The sequence below is a fragment of the Enhydra lutris genome, unplaced genomic scaffold (assembly GCF_002288905.1).
Source record: "Enhydra lutris kenyoni isolate GAN:26980312 unplaced genomic scaffold, ASM228890v2 scaffoldscaffold9, whole genome shotgun sequence".
In the NCBI taxonomy this organism is placed as follows: Eukaryota; Metazoa; Chordata; class Mammalia; order Carnivora; family Mustelidae; genus Enhydra; species Enhydra lutris.
Window position 1 is genome coordinate 35,002,318 of NW_019154093.1, and position 15,414 is coordinate 35,017,731.

The 15,414-nt window shown below is 33.4% G+C and overlaps 1 protein-coding gene across 2 annotated transcripts in view; it reads right to left on the reverse strand.

Moving 5' to 3' along the window:
- Positions 1–15,414, reverse strand: part of LOC111143440 (WD repeat domain 78) — an 88,317-nt gene that overhangs the window by 41,081 nt on the left and 31,822 nt on the right. The window lies entirely within an intron of this gene.

Consider the following 15,414-nt stretch of genomic DNA (forward strand, 5'->3'; position numbering starts at 1 on the left):
GGATGGAGTTTTTTAAGTTTTTATTTAAATTCCAGTTAGTTAACATACAGTGTAATATTAGTTTCAAGTGTACAATTTAGTAATTCAACACTTCCATACAACACCTGGTGCTCATCACAAAAGTGCATTCCTTAATCCCTATCACCTGTTTAACCCACTCTCCCACACACCTCCCCTCTGATAATCAGTTTGTTCTCCATAGTTGAGTCTGTTTCTTGGAAAAAAAAAAAATCGAATGACTGTGACTTTCCAATTTTATACTGGTATATTCTACTAAGGAAAGTTTTAACTAGTATCGGAATGACATATTCCCAACTATACCTGTGTTTTGAGCATTTTTGAGTCCAGGATATGTCAAAATAGTTTTTACCCATTTTAAAATATTGTTTCTATTTACTGGTTTAATTCAGACTATAAAAAGAGAGCAATTAGCCATATAACATTTATAGAAAAATAATTTTACTTGTTAGCTGAGTAAAAATATATGCTAACTATTAAAAAAGAAGAAAAGATAACTATGACTCGTATTTCCATCACCCAGAGATAATAACTGCTAACATTCCAGTGTATGTCCTTCCAGATTCACATATTAACAAATACATAAGTGTATTTTCTTAATAAAAATGAGCTTATATCACTTGTTTTTATAAAAAAACACTTTATTGTAGTATAATATACATATAAAACAAGATGACTTTATGAAATCAATAGTTGTAGGATTTAACTATATTTTTAAAATTTAACCAGGAATACTAATACATTTATTGAATTACCCATTGATTTGAAATGGCACTTTTAGCATAAATTACTATATGTATACTGTTGGATGGAAAATTTTTTCCTCACTTTCTATGCATCGTCACAGTGAACTTCAACTAAATTAACACCTTGGTCTCTCGATGTCCCTCATTCACTCATTACCAGAGAAAAAGTGACTGACTAATCCTACGGGAGAGTTTAGGAGAAGGAATTGTGCTCAGACAATTTTGAATTCTTTTGTTAGGTCTGTTCAGTGGCAGAAAGCATGCTTTCTGGTCCATTCTCACTCCTAAAAAGGAGATCTCTGCTTGTCTAGCTGTGCCATTTATGGCTGGTAAGATCTATTCTGGAAGGAAGAAATGGCAAGTCCACTGAGCTGCAGATTTGAAGCTACATTTTTTTTTCAATTATCTTTATAAGTAACAAAGCTAATATTTGATTTCCAGCTGACTCCTGAATCTCTTTCAGTTTCATTCCAAATCAGGCAAAGAAGACATGTGTTTTTTTACTGATCCATAAGACTTTATTTTTTTAATAAATGGTTTATTGATATTACACAACAAAGAATGACAAAATTATATTATCTATATTTCTAGACTTACTGGCCACCCTATAGAAAGCATCTTTGGAATAGAAAAGAAGTTTTAAGAATTTGTTTTTCCCATAATCATAAAGCTGCCATACTCAGTCTAAGCACAGATAGTGCAACATTTTCCTCAACCCACAGGCTTCAGTCCCTTTACCAACTGTAATAGGCTTGGGTCACTCACAGGAGAAAAACACTGTCAGCATCAATATTTAGCAGCATTTCATTTTTTTTGTCTTGAATAATATACTATACTTTTTAATTTTAAATGGTCTTATTACTTCTTTACACAAAATGTGACCTAATATTTAATTGGTTAGTATTGATATTTTTAACATAAACTTTATTTTTTAAAAATAGGTTTGTTTATTTATTTATTAGAGAGAGAGTGAGAGTGAGAGAGATCACAGAGGGAGAGGGAGAAGCAGCCTCCTCACTAAGCAGGGAGCCTGATGTGGGGCTTGATCCCAGGACCATGACCTGAGCCAAAGGCAGATGCTTAATTGAATGAGCCACCCAGGCACCCCTAAACTTTCATTATTTTAAATAAAATTTTTCTGTGAAATACATATCATTCACAGAAGAGTATATAACACATATACACGTGGTATAAAGAATTACTATCATGTACTCACCAGTCAGGTAAGAAATAGAACATCTCCAGGTGCTTAGAAGTCCTGGACACTCTTTGCTCTAACCTTCTTCCTTCTAGCTCCCTCCAACAGAAGCACATCCACTTTCCCCAAGTTTTGGATAGGTCATTCTCTTGCTTTGTTCTAAGGTTTTTCTCCTGTGGTAGATGCTGTCGGTGCCCTGCCCATATCTGCTATGCAATACCTGTGACTAGCCAACCTCCAACTCCAGCATCCATATTGCTTTGTTTGGGGCCATTTTTTGCTGCAAAGACCACTTTGATGTCCACAAATTTGGCTAGAAGTGCCAACAAACTAACAGGCCCATTACCTTCAAACAATGATTTAGAAAGTTAGAACATGATAAAATAACTCTGACTCCCAAAATTCTCTGGCAGTATTGAATTCCAGTTACCCAAAGAGGTAATTTGTTAGATAGTATATACTTTGCTGACTGCCTACCCTTTCTTGTTCCACTTACTAACTCCCCTACTAATGTTTCCTAGGGTTACCTCCAAAATAAACAATGGGCACTAGGAACCCTTTTTAAGAGGTTTCTTCTTGGAAAGCTTGTGAAGTTCAGAATCCACAGGCACGGAAGGCTCTCTGACATATGCATACCTACACAATATATTGTCTAGTTTTTAAAATTGGATAGCAAACATTATCACAGATGCATTAAAAAAGAACAAAATAATCATTATTAGATGAGGACTACTAAAGGAGGACTCTCAGGAGAAGATCATCAGAACAGTCTGTGTCATACTCTGACTTCAGCTTCCCTGAGAGTTTACAAGAGCCACTAAGGAAGAATTCACATGGTGAGACCATTAATACCTCCCTGGAAACACAGAACATAATCCACTGAGGGCACCTGACCAAGGTAGGCATTGAATATCCAATGAAAGTATGGTCAGTTAAGTGGGATGCTCTGTATTTTCTGTTTACTGTGGCTTCTCTGCTGCTCTCAGGGTAAAACAATATATTTGTGCAATGAAGTGAGTTTCCTCAACTTATCTAAGAGGGCCACTGGAAAGGAGAGTAGAACTATATTAACAATGGTAAAAGCAAGCTAGATATGAAAAAGAATTGGCAGATTCAGCTGAGCATTCTGTATGAAGTTAAGAAGATGGGACTTGGTTTTCAGTTCCACAGAATGGAGTTTGGAGGTTACCACTCTGTCCTAAGAACAAGTGAAAAATTAAACAGGATGAAAAATCAACAACTTTTCTTTGGATCTGAAAGAAAAGTAAGAACATAGGGCAAACCACTGCCCCCAAGACTGGGGAGATGGACAAATGAATACAGGGAGTCATGGCTTATTGGAACAGACCCAGGGGTGGAAACCACTGTGGGAACCAGTGCCAAGATAGGAAACCTGAACTATAATTGATGAATTGCTGGAGGCTCACTGTTTGTCTCACAAGTCTGAGAGTCAAAAAACTGCACAGGGTCTCAGTCACAGGGAAGTCCCCAATTTTGTGAGCTTTATCTCCAGGAGCTTGACCAAAGTCCCAGAATATTTTTAAAAATTCCCTTGTGGTTCTAGCAGGGGGAGGGAAAAAGGAACCATTGTGGAATATGCTAGAATACTCTGTTCTTCTTTCTTTTTTTTTTTTTAAGATTTTATTTATTTACTTGACAGAGAAGATAGAGCACAAGTAGGCAGAGCAGCAGGCAGAAGGAGAGGGAGAAGCAGGCTCTCCGCTGAGCAGAGAGCCCAACGCGGGGCTCGATCCCAGGACCCTGGAATCATGATCCAAGCCAAAGGCAGCAGCTTAACCAACTGAGCCACCCAGGCACCCCTGGAATACTTGTTCTTAACAAGGACTGCCTTCAAGAGAAACTAACCAAAGGACAACCTGCTAGGGTATTATCAGACTATAACTGACCTGGGGAAAGGGCAATACCAAATACCAGTACCTTTGAGCCATTTTGTCCCACCTAAGGGGAGGGGGTGGAGAAGAAAACAAACACTTGTGAAGTTCAGAATCCAGAGACCCAGGCACATTAAAAGACTGAGACCAAATCAAAGAACTATTGAATGCTTGCCTCCTCCACACATTACCACCACATTACTATAAAAGGCTATTATTAAAAACACAATAAATAACAAGTGTTGGGGAGGATGTGGAATAAAGGAAAATTTTGTGCACTGTTGATGGGAATGTAAACTGTTGCAGCCACTATAGAAAAGAGCATGGATTTTCCTTTAAAAATTAAAATATAAGTATCATATGATCCAGCAATCTTGCCTCTGGGTATTTATCTGAAGAAAACAAAAACACTAACTCAGAAAGATACCTGTACTCCCATGTTCATTGCAGTATTAATTATATAGCCAAGATATGAAAGCAACTTAAATGACCCTTGATAGGTAAACAGATAAATAAAATGTCTCACACACACACACACACACACACACACACACACACACATAAACACACACACGCACTGAAATATTATTCAATCATAAAAAGGAAATCTTGCCACTTGCAACAACAGGGGTGGGCCTTGAAGACATTATGCTAACTGAAATAAGTCAAACCAAAAAAAAAGCAAATATAGTATGATCTCACTTATATGTGGAATCTAAAAAAACAAGCAAAAAAAAAAAGAAAGAAAGCAAGAAAAATCCCAAGTTTATGAATACAGAGAACAGACTGATGACTGCCAGAGGACAGGGAATAGAGAGTTGGGTGAAATGGGTTAAAAATTACAAACTTCCAGTACGAAAATAATCTGTTTTATAAGCCTGAAACTAATATAATGTTACATATCAATTATATCTCAATTAAAAATTAAATTTAAAAGAATTAGAGCAAGAAATCAGTGAAACTGAAAACAAGGAGCCAATAGGGAAAATCAATGAAACCCAAAACTGGTTATTTGAAAAGATCAATAAAATCAATAAACCTCTAGCTGGAATAACTATTTATGCTGGAATTTAGCTGGAATTTATGCTATTTAGACTTTCTTTTCATAAAAAAGCTATTTTTAAATAAAAAATACATAAATGAAAGTGGGGACATTACTACAGATCCCATGGACGTTAGAAGGATAACAAAGGAATACTGTGAAAATTATACGCTCACAAATTTAATAACCTTGATGAAATTCAGGATTAATTGCTTGAAAGGCACAATCTGCCAAAACTTACACAAGAAGAAATAAACAATCTGAATAAGCCTATATCAACTAAAGAAATTGAATTTAAAAAAAAAAAAGAAATGGAATCAATAATAAATTCCCAAAACAGAAAACACCAGGCTCAGATGGATTCGCTGCTAAATTCTATCAGTAATTTAAGGAAAACCTTATACCAAATTTCTATAGTCTCTGTCAGAGGATAGAAACAGAGGGAATACTTTCTAGCTCATTCTTTGAGACCAACACTGAATACCCAAAAGCAGACAAAAACATTACCAAAAAAAAAAAAAAAAAAAAGGCAGACAGATAACTCTTAAAGAACATAGATGCAAAATCTTTAATAAAATATTAGAAATCAAATCCAACAATGTGTAAAAAGAATTAAACGCCAAGTGAAATTTATCCCAGGTATGCACAACTAGTTCAACACTCAAAAATTAAGTAACGCAATCTATCACAGCAATAGTCTAGAGAAGAAATATATGTGACCATATCAATAAGTTCAGAAAAAAGCATTTGACAAAATCTAATATCCATTCATGATAAAAACTTTCAGTAAACTAGGAATAGAAGGGAACTTCCTCAACTTGATCAAAACATATACAAAAAAGCTACAGCTAACATACTTAATGGTAAGAAACTAGAAGCCTTCTCACTAAGATCAGGAATCAGGGAAGGATATCCCCTCTCATCATGCCTTCTCAACATCATATTGGAAGTCCAGTTAATGCAATAAGACAAGAAAAGGATAAAACATACAGATTGAGAAGGGAGAAATAAAACTGTCTTTGTTTACAGATGACATGTTAATGTATATAGAAAATCTGAAAGAATGGACAAAAACTCCTAGAACTAACAAGTGATTAAAGAAAGTTTGCAGGACACAAGAGAAATACATAAAAGCCAATAAAAATTCTTTTCCTAAATGCTGGCAATGAACAAATGGAATTTGAAATTCAAAACATACAATTTACATTAGTGCCCCAGAAATGAAATAGTTAGCTATAAACCTAACAAAATATGTACAAAATCTATACAAGAAAAACCACAAAAACTTTAATGTACAAAATCATTCATGTAATGGAGAGACATTCTATGTTCATGTTTAGGAAGACTCAATATTGTCAAAATATTAGGTATTCCCAAATTGATCTACAGATCAATGCAACCTCAATTAAAATCCCAGCAAGTTATATGGTGAATATAAACACACTGATTCTAAGTTAATATGGAGAAGACAAAAGACTCAGAATAGCCAATAAATATTGAAGAAGAACAAAGTTGGAGGACTAACACTACTATAAAGCTACAACAATCAAGATAATGTGATATTGGTGAACAAATAGACACATAGTTCAATGGAATAGAATAAGGGCCAGAAATAGACCCACATCAATATAGTCAACTGATCTTTGACAAAGAAGCAAGTACAATGGACCAAAGATAAGTCTTTTCAACAAGTGGTGCTGGAACAACAGGATATCAACATGCAAAAAATGAATCTAGACACAGATCTTATATCTCTCACAAAAATTAACTCAAAGTTGAATATAGACCTAAAGGTAAAATGTGAAACTATGAAAATCCTAGAGGATAACATAAAAAGAATATCTAGATGACCCTGGGTATAAGGATGACTTTTTAGATACAAGATGAAAGGTCTGATTGCTAGGCAAAAACTGATAAGCTAAACTTCATAAAAATTAAAAATGTTTGTTCTGTGAAAGGCAATGTCAAGAGAATAACAAGACCAGCCACATATTAGAAGAAAACATTTGCTAACGCTACATCTGATAAAGTACTGTTGTCCAAAATATACATGTATTTCTTAAAACTCAACAACAGGGGCGCCTGGGTGGTTCAATCATTAAGCGGCTGCCTTGGGCTCAGGTCATGATCCCAGTGTCCTGGGATTGAGCCCCACATCAGGCTCCCTGCTCAGTGGGAAGCCTGCTTCTCCCTCTCCCATTCCCCCTGCTTGTGTTCCCTCTCTCACTGTGTCTCTCTCTGTCAAATAAATAAATAAATAAAATCTTAAAAAAAAAAAAAAAAAAAAAACTAAAACTCAATGAGAATAAAAAATAACCTAATTTAAAATGGGCCAGAGAGCTTAACAGACACTTCACCAAAGATATACAGATGGCAAATACTATATGAAAATATGCTCCACATCATATGTCATCAAGGAAATACAAATTAGAACAGCAAGGGGATGCCACCACACACTTATTAGAATGGCCAAAATCTGGGACACTGACAACACAAAATGTTGGTGAGGACATGGAACACCAGGAACCCTCCATTATTGCTGACAGAAATGCCAAATGGTACAACCACTTTGGAAGAAACTGGCTGTTCCTTACAAAACTAAAAATACATTACCATACGATTCAGTAGTATGTTCCTTGGTATTTACCCAAAGAAACTGAAAGCTTATTATTTCTACACAAAAGCCTGCCATAGATGTTTATATCACCGTTATTGATAAGGGCAAAAACTTAGAAGCAATCAAGATACACTTCAGTGTGTGAATAGGTTCGATTTTGTCCTCTCCAGAGAGAAAGTTCTGACATCTTTTAGAGTATAAGAGAGGACTTTGCTCAAAGCATCTGTATTTGATTCCTTTTTGTGACTGAATAAGATTTCACTGAATGTATTTTACACATTAGGTTTATCCATTCATCCACTGATGGATATCTTGGTTGTTTCTTCTTTTCGATTATGATAAATACTGCTGTCATGAATATGTGTGTACCTGTATTTGATTACCTGTTTTCAATTCTCTGGGGGGGGACATATATATCTCTCTTGGGGGGAATATATTTCAGTTCTCTGGAGACATACATATATTTATATATTTTTTATATATTTATATAAATATATATAAATACATTTTTATATATTTATTTTAATTATCTGGAGACATATATATATATATATATACATACACATACATATAGATAGATAGATAGATAGATAGATATAAAATAGTTGTGCAATGGCATCATATATATATTTTGGGGGGCATATAATAATTCTATTTAATTCTATGAGGAAACACCAAACTGGTTTTCTTGGAGCCTACACCATTTTGCATTCCCACTGGCTGTGTATGATGGCTCCAGTTTCTCAACATCCTTGTTAACACCTTATTTTCCATTTTTAATCACAGCCATCTTAATGGGTAAGAAAAGGTAACCTGTGGTTTTGATTTGAATTTCTATAATGATTAATTGAACATTTTCATGTGTTTAATGATTAATTGAACATTTTCATGTGTTTGTTGGCAATATGTATATCTTCCTTAAAGAAATGTTTATTTAAGTCCAATGCCCATTTTTAATTTTTAATTAAATTTAATTTTTAATTGGGTTGCTTATCTCTTTGTTCTTGGATTATAAGTATTCCTTATATAGTCTGGATACTGGAACTTTATGAGAGATAGGATTTGCAAATATTTCCTCCCATTATGTAGGTTGTACTTTCACTTTTTGAATAATGTTTTTTGTGTACAAAGGTTTTCTGATGAAGGCCAATTTATCCATTTTTCCTTTGTTCTTTCTTCTGTTAGTGTCATATCTTATCAATGGACAAGAATCCATCCTAAAAGCAAAGGGCAAAAATATTTATCTGTGTTTTCTTTTAAGAGTTTTATCATTTTAACTCTTATATTTAGTCACTGTTCCATTTTGAGTTAAGTTTTGTAGATGGTATGAAGTACAACTTTATTATTTTCATGTGGCTATCCAGTTGTCCCGATGCCATTTGTTGAAAAGATTATTTTTCTTCCATTTAATGGTCTTGGCACCTTTATCAAAAAAATCAGCTGACCATATATGTGAGAGTTTATTTCTGGGCTCTCTATTCTTCTCGTCTATATACTTGTTTTTATGCTAGTACAACCCTATTTTGATCACTGTAACTTTATAGCAAGTTTTCAAAACAGGAAGTGTGGAAAGAACTTTGTTCTTTTTCAAGATTGTTTTGGCTATTTGGAGGATCCTTTGATATCCATAGAATGATTTATTTTTCTATTTCTTTAAAACATCTTTGGGGGTTTTGATATGTATTATGTTGCATCTGCAGATTGGTTTGAGGATTCACATCTTAACATTATATTGTTCAAACCATAAACACAGGATATCTTCACTTATTTAGGACTACTTTAATTTCTTCAACAATGTTTTGTAGTTAACAGTATACAAGTCTTTCTCCTTTTTGGTTAGAATTATTCCTAGGTATTTTATTATTCTAGATGCTATTGTAAGTACAATTATTTTAATTGCCTTTTTGAATTGTTCATTGATAGTGTATAGAAATACAACTGAATTTTGTGTGTTGATTTTGTATCCTGAAACTTACTGAACTTATTTATTATTACATATTTATTTATTTATTTTAATTTATTTATATTTATTACTATATATTATATTTTTTATATATATACTGAAATTATTTATTAGCTCTAATAGTTTTTGCATGAATTCTTTAGGATTTTGTATACTTAAGACCATGTCATCTGTGAATAAAGGTATTTTTATTTGTTCCTTTCTGACTTAATTTAGTCTTTTACTTCTTTTTCTTGCCTGATTGCTTACACTAGAACTTCCAGTACAATGTTGAATGAAAGTTGAGAAAGCAGTCTAGATAGAATACATTTTATCTATTTTATTCTTGTCTTGTTCTTGATCTTATGGGGAAAGCTTCCAGTTCTTTAGCATTGAGTATAACACTAGCTGTGGGGTTTTCATAAATGCCATTTATCAGATTGGGAAAATTCTCTTCTATTCCTAATTTGTTGAGTATTTTTATCATAAGACTATGTGTATTACATTTATTGACTTACATATATTGAATTACCTTTGCATTATTGGGATAAATGCACTTAATCATAGCGTATAATCCATTTAATGTGGAGCTAATTTAGTGTACTAGTATTTTATTGAGGATTTTTGCATCCATATTCATAAGGAATAATGGTATTAGTTTTCTTTTCTTATGATGTCTTTGTCTGCCTTTGGTATCAGAGTAATGCTGGCCCTATGATTTGTAAGTATGCTCTTCCATTTTTTGGAAAATTATTTTTTGAGGGGTTGGTGTTGCTTCTCTTTTAAATGACTGATAGAATTCACTAGAGAAACCATTTGGTCCTGGAATTTTCTTTTCTTTTCTTTTTTAAGATTTTATTATTTATTTGAGAGAGTCAAAGAGAGAGAGACACAGAGAGAGAGAGCACCAGTGGGGGGAAGGGCAAAGAGAGAGGGATAGCAGACACCCATTCGTGCAAGGAGCCTGATGCAGGGCTCAGTCCCAGGACTCTGAGATCATGACCTGAGCCAGAGTCAGTTGGCTGCTTAACTGACTGAGCCACCCAGGAGCTCCTGGGATTTCCTTTATTAGGAAGTTTTGATTATTAATCCAGTACCTTTACTTATTATACCTCTGTCCAGATATTCTATTTCTTTTTGAGTCAGTTTTCACAAGTTGTGAGTTTCTAGGAATGTGTTCATTTCATTTAGTTATCTAATTTATTGACATATGGATGTTCATTTTTTAATAAATGATTGTATTTCTGTAATGTCAGTAGTTATGTCTCCACTTCCATTTCCCATTTAGTAATTTGAATCTTCTATTCTTTCTTAGTCAGTCTAAGAAAAATTTTGGCAGTTATGTTGATCGTTTCAAAGTACCAACTTTTAGTTTCATTGAATTTTTTTTTCTCATTTTGCTTATCTCCACTCTAATTTTTATTATTTCCTTCCTTATGCTGGCTTTTGTAGTTTTATCTTCTTTATTTCATTGCTTAAGGTGTAAAGTTACTGATTTTTTAAATTACTTTTTTATTGAAGTAGAATTGATACATAATGCTACATTAGTTTCAAGTGGAGATCTTTTAAAATATATCTACAGCTATAAATTTCTCTTTAAATACTACTTCCTCTACATCTTGTAAGTATGCTATGTTGTATTTTCATTCTCATTTGTCTCAAAATATTTTCTAGTTTCCCTTGTGCTTTCATCTTTGATCCCCTGGTTGTTTAAGAGTGTGTTGTTTAATATACAAATATTTTTAAATTTTCCAGTTTTCCTTTTGTTACACATTATGAGTATCATTACATTGTGGCAGAAAAGATTTCAATTTTTAAAATTTTATTATCTGTTGTTTTGTGGCCTAACATAATGATGTATTTTGGAGAGTTTTCCATGTGAACTTGAGAAAAAAGTGTGTATTCTGCCATTTGGGGATGGTGTGTTCTGTGCATGTATGCTATATCTAGGTTATGTTATTATTCAGGTCCTCATTTTTTAAATTGATAATCTCTCTGGTTGTTCAACTCATTATTGACAGTGGGGTACTGAAGTCTCAACTCTTACTGGAACGGTCTATTTCTTCCTTCAATCCTGTCAATTTTTGCTTCGTATATTTGGAGGCTCTTTTGTTAAATACGTATGTTTATAATTGTTATATCTTCTTTACGAATTGAATCTTTTATCAATATGTAATGTTCTTGGGGCACCTGGGTGGCTCAGTGGGTTAAGCCTCTACCTTCGGCTCAGGTCATGACCTCAGGGTTCTGGGATCGAGCCCCACATCAGGCTCTCTGCTTGGCAGGGAGACTGCTTCCCCCACCCCCGTCGCCTGCCTCTCTACCTACTTGTGATCTCTGTCTGTCAAATAAATAAATAAAATCTTAAATATATATACTTTTTTTTTTTAAAGATTTTATTTATTTGACAGACAGAGATCACAAGTAGACAGAGAGGCAGGCAGAGAGAGAGAGGGAAGCAGGCTCCCTGCTGAGCAGAGAGCCCGATGTGGGACTCGATCCCAGGACCCTGAGATCATGACCTGAGCCGAAGGCAGCAGCTTAACCCACTGAGCCACACAGGTGCCCCTTAAATATATATACTTAAATACATATATTTAAGATTTTATTTATTCTATTTAATTATTTATTTATTATATTTTATTTAATAATATATTTTATATTATATTTATATTACAATTATTAATTGTATCATATATACAATTATTATATAATTGTAATATAAATATATGAATTATATATAAATATATAAAATATGTAATAATTATAGATATAATATATAAAATATATAAATATAATATAAATATGTATTATATATAAATATATAAATTATGTATAAATCTGCTTTTTCATTGGAGAGTTTATCTATTTATTCAAAGTAATTATTCTTCAGGAAGGACTTCTGCCATTTTTGTCTTCTTCATGTCTTATGTATTTGTTCCTCAATTCTTCCATTACTGTCTTTTGTGTTTACTTGATTTTTTAATAGTGTTCTGCTTTGATTCCTAATTTTCTTTTTTGAAAATTTTAACTTATTTTCTTGGTGATTACTTTAGAGATTACAATCAATTTCTTAAAAATTTAACAATCTATTGTGAATTACTACTACCTTACTTTAGTAGTATACAGGAACTCCTATACAGCTCTATCACACTCACTTTATGTTGATGGCACAAATTATATCTTTATACACTGTGTGCCTATTACTATAGATTTATAATTATTGTTTTATGTATTTATTTTAAATTATATTACAAAAAATAGAGGAGAGACAAACCAAAATTATAATACTGCTTTTGTATTTATCTACGTAGCTACATTTACCAGTGTCCTTTGTTTCTTCATGTCTTCAAGTTACTGTCTGTGGTGTCCTTTCATTTCTGCCTTAAGGACTCCCTTTAGTATTTCTCATAAGTATTTAGTATTTCTCATATTCTACTCTATTTGTGCTGAATTGCCTTAGCTTTTGTTATCCGGGGAAATCTTAATTTCTCCTTCATGGGAATATATTTAATCTTAATTATTTTATGTAATTTCTCCATCATTAGAATTATTTGAAGGATATAGAATTCTTGGTTGACAGTTTTCTCTTTCATCTCTTTAAGTATGGCATCCCAATGATCTCTGGACTCCATGATTTCTGCTGAGAAATTGGGTGTAATCCTACTGAGGATTCCTTATATGTAATAAGTCCCTTTTCTTTTGCTGCTTTCAAATTCCCTTTTAACACTTAATTATAAGATCTCTTTGCTTATCGTTTTTGGAGTTTATTGAGCATCTCAGACATGCAGATTCATGACTTTTATTGAATTTTGGAAGTTTTTTGGCCATTATTTCCTCAAATGTTTTTTGTTTATCTTTTTTTTCTTCTACCATTCTGAAATTCCCTTTATGTTTATGTTGGTATGGTTGGTGGGGCTCCATAGGTCCTTTGAGCTGTGTTCATTTTTCTTATTCTTCTTTTTGCTCCTCAGACTGGATTATTTTTATTGACCTGTCTTTTAAGAATTGCTGATTTTTTTCTTCTGCCTGCTCAAATCTGCTCTTCATAACTCTAGTGAGTTTTTCCATTTCAGTTATTATACTTTTAATCTCTAGTATTTGTTTGGTTTTTTTTTATTCCTATTCTTTATTTGTTTGTACATCATTCTGGTTTGCTTTAGCTTTTTGTCCACAGTTTCCTTTAGCCTTATCAGAATATATAATACAATTGATAAAAAGTTTTTGGCTGATAAATGCAATGTCTGTATTTCCACAGGGAGTTTCTGTTGATTTCTTATTTAAACAGGCTATGCTTTCTTATTTCTTTCTGTCCTTTGTAATTTTTTTTTTTTTTTTTTTGAGAACTGAACAGTTTGAATATAATAATGTGGCAACTCTGGAAATCAGATTCTTCTTGGTCCTTGGGTTTTTTTTTTTTTTGTAGTTTTCTGTGAGTCCTAGTTGTTTGTTTGCTTAGTGGTGTTTCTAAGCTATTTTTATAAAGACTGTATTCTTTGTTACTATCATCTTAGAAGTGTTTGCTTTTTGGCTTTTGGTCAGCAGGTGTCCTGACAGAGATTTCCTTGAACATCTGAATTTCTCTCCCCATCAGAAAAAAAAAAGAGAGCAAAGAGAAAAGAAAAAGAGAAAAAAAGAACAAAACAAAAAAGCAAAGGGGAAAAAAACTCCCAGTCTTTGTAGATTGAGTCTGTGTTAAGGTGTTCTTTTAATGCTTAGCCAGACTGTTTACAACTATGCCTTAGCCTTCACTTCCTGTTTGTACTGAGCCTAGAGATCAGCCAGAGGTGAAAGATTAGGATCTTTTCAAGTCTTTTCTGAGCATGCATCCTGCCCCAGGCATGCACAGGACTCTCTAAATTTCCCTGTATATGCAAGCCTCTTTCAATATCTTAATTTCCTAAAGAAACTCCCTCCCTAGCTTTTTCTCTCAGGGTTTTAGGGTGTTTCTTGTTTGACTCCATTGTATTCTCTTGCCTCTAAGAGAGCTGAGCTGTTCATTTGCCTTTCAGTATTTGTGAAGAATGCAGTATGCACAGCGGCTTTACCACCTGAGAGTGCTGAATTTAAAAATAATAATAATAAGACAAGTGCTCTGTGTCAGTCCTTCAGGTAGCTCCTAGACAGGTTGAAACAGAGAAATCAACTCCGTTAAGAATAAAGTCTGCTCTGCTCCTTCTGGAACCAGAGGCCAGGGTCTCAAACTGGGACAGCAGACTGCTGTCTTTAAGACCACCACCACATTTGTAAGGGGAGTATGGCAAGAGCTTTCCTACTAATTATAATTAAGATGCCAAAAGCTTTCCTACTAATTATAAGTTGCTTTTTTTTAAATTTAGTACTTGCTTAGAAGTTTGTCTATTTTAATCTTTCAGAAGAACTAGCTTATAGTTTTGCTGAACAACAAAGGCCATTAAAAATTAAAAACTTTCTTTTAATTACTTTTGGCCCTACTTCACAGATTGTTGGCTATGCAGGGTTATTAATTTATAAACACTGAAAGACAGTAAGTGTAATAAAGGACACAGGCTCTAGAACCAGACTGTCTAAGGGTATTACTGTGTACTGTAATAGCTGAGTGACTTCAGCAAGTTGGCTAACTTCTCTTTGCTTCTTTCTTCCTCCAAAATGGAAAGTAACAATAGTACCTATCTCATAGGGTTGTGGTGAGAATTAAACCAGTTAATATAAGTGAAAGGCCTAGAATAGCACCTGGCACATTTTAAATGTTATTAGTTATGGTTGATACTCTGTAATAGTAAGCAGGCAGTTTCTCCAAACATTTCATAAACAGTTGAAGAGTATAAAATTCTATAATAGAGTTTCTCTAAAAATCAAAATTGATAATTATGTCATCTAAATCTTTTATATTTGTATTTATTACTCATTATTTGTCAAATTCTAAAAGCTGTAGATTACAGTACCCAGCTATTATTGTGATTTGGCCAAAGTATTTCTA